The sequence below is a fragment of the Oryctolagus cuniculus genome, chromosome 11 (genome assembly GCF_964237555.1).
Source record: "Oryctolagus cuniculus chromosome 11, mOryCun1.1, whole genome shotgun sequence".
Lineage (NCBI taxonomy): Eukaryota > Metazoa > Chordata > Mammalia > Lagomorpha > Leporidae > Oryctolagus > Oryctolagus cuniculus.
Genome location: NC_091442.1, coordinates 94,579,042 through 94,581,405, shown reverse-complemented (window position 1 = coordinate 94,581,405; position 2,364 = coordinate 94,579,042). Strand labels below are relative to the sequence as shown.

Here is a 2,364-nt window from a genome sequence, read left to right as displayed (position 1 = left end):
TTACCTGGTGGATGACCTGAGCCCTCATTCCTGAAGGGTCTGACAGGAGTTTCAGAAAGACACAGAGAAACAGATCGAATGTTTGATGAACATCTGAAGACAATAGATGAATTTTTAGAATTGTAAAGAAGATATAGAAGGCTAAAGAAATTAATTGTGACAAAGACAGAAAACCAGACAGACATTCTTGGGTCATATGAGGCAGTGTTTAGTTGTAAATGAATCCTATGTTATTAGTCCAAGTGGAAAAGACAAAAAAAAGAAAAGAAACTGCTGGTTTTATGCCTCAGTTTTGGACAGCTCTCTGGTTGATTTCCCCTGACCAACCCTGGCCTATTCATAATGATCTTCTCCTTGGGGTTCTCCAGCATTTTCACAGTAGTGTATATACTAACTTCGTAAAGTGATCCAGGATATCCGTTATCAGTTCACAGTTCAGCATGTACTCTACTATCCTGTAAGCCCCTTCATGAAATAGTCCTCTTCCAGAACAGATAGCTTTGGGGATTAACCAAACAAAAAGTTGTACTATGTGGAGTTAATCTGTCCTTCACAATGGTTCTGTTTCATATCTCCAGCAAAATATCCATGGGTCAGCTGTAAAATTGTAGGAATCAAGTTGACTTTCATCCTTGAAGACGCTTCCTCCCTGTGCTCTAAGACTTATCCAAACACTGGGCATCCTTGAATAGTGCTTGCTTATCTTCTAAAACCAAATACAACTACATAATAGTAATACTAATACTAAGTTTGCTGAGCTGCCACAGCTGAGAGAATGGGTGAACTCCCAGAAAAATGGAACAAAAGAAGAACAATTAAAGATTCACACTGTCAGAAAAGAAAATTGATAGGTTTTTATCCCAATTAATTAATTGGTGTCTGAGTTCTTTTTACTTTTCTGTTCTCCAGTAGTTCTCTTTTTTCAGGACACAAAAAAGACAAAATTTATTTGGAAAACAATAATTTCAAAATTATCTTCCAAACTCAGAATCTATGAGGTAGGGTGACACTCTAAGTAAGTAGGAAAGATCTTCATCAATCGTTCAGTTATTAAGTAAATATTTAAGTTAACTGATTATGTAGAGTAGTGTTTTTCTTCCATATTTCCCTGATAATAATCATTCAGAGTGTTGTACACATACAAATTCCTGGAGATTAATATTATTAGTTAATCTAGTGGACATAGGATGGGCCAATAATTTGGAAATTTTTATTTTTACAAATGCTATCTGATATTAAATCTGAAGAAGTTTGAGAAATACTGATTTGGAATGTGACTTTCACTTTCCTTTGCAGTTTTTAAGTCTTGTGTTACCCTGAATGATCCACTGAAAAGTCTTACCATGTCTGATTTTACCAAAAGAAAATAAAATTTAAGAATATTTGGTTTGAGAAATTCTCTTCAAATTATGAAAATTCTCTAATTTGTCTCCATTCTGTCCCAGATCTTCTAGAACATGGTTTCCTGGAATGGTCCATCTCCCTTGAATTGAGATATAGCAATCCAACCAAATAATTTTTTAGACTTTGTATCTTATTAAAAAGATTGCCATTGTTTTCTTTAGGTGGTCCAATTCCCTTTGGTGTCTCAGTCAAGATAATATCTCCTTCTTCCAAGGCAATCATTTTAGAAGCTGATGATGTAGCGAATGGAAAAAAATCATGGAGGATGTCTCACCCTCCTTGTCTGAGTTTACCTTTGGCCTTAAGCCAAAGCTTAAGCTGGTTGTGAGAATCAAGGATCTTCTCTTTGGACAGGAATGTGCTGACAGGACAGGAGGTCTAGAAGCTATTGTCCAGAGTCCAAATCAGCCCCTTCTTTTTGCACTTGTCTTGATCATCTCTGGAGGTCATGTCCAGGCACAGGGCATAACCAGCCATGTATTCCATGGCAATGGCCTCGGGGACAGCATGACAGTATTGCCATCACCATGCCCATCTCCAGCTCATGGTGCAGGCTGTGGGTGTAGGGTGGGAGAGGGTAGCCAAGCCCTTGGCTGCATAGGCTTCAGGAAGAGTCCTGGCTCACTCAGCACCGGACTGTGCATTTCCTTGATGTGATCCGTGGAGCTCCTCCCCACACAAGCACAGATGAGGTTCCTCCCCAACTCTCAGAAGTGGATCAGTTGCTTGGGGGCCACCATGGCACCAGCCAGCAGCTGGACTGAGGTGGATATCTCTTCAGTAATTTAACTGCAGCTGTTACCTTCTAGTCTATCTTTTCATAGATATAAAAAAAGTGATAGATTTAGCCAATTATATGACATAAATAAGACTTATGTTTGAGGTTATATGGAGAAATTGAACTTTCCTGTTTTCTTCCAGATTCTCTTGGAAAAAAGGACCCATAGTTTTCATCTCATT

The 2,364-nt window shown here is 38.5% G+C and overlaps 1 pseudogene; it reads right to left on the bottom strand.

Annotated features, from left to right (window-relative positions):
• Nucleotides 1-1,407: 1,407 nt before the first annotated feature.
• LOC127490928 (oxaloacetate tautomerase FAHD1, mitochondrial-like) lies at nt 1,408-2,144 on the bottom strand (annotated as a pseudogene).
• Between the last annotated feature and the right edge of the window lie 220 nt (nt 2,145-2,364).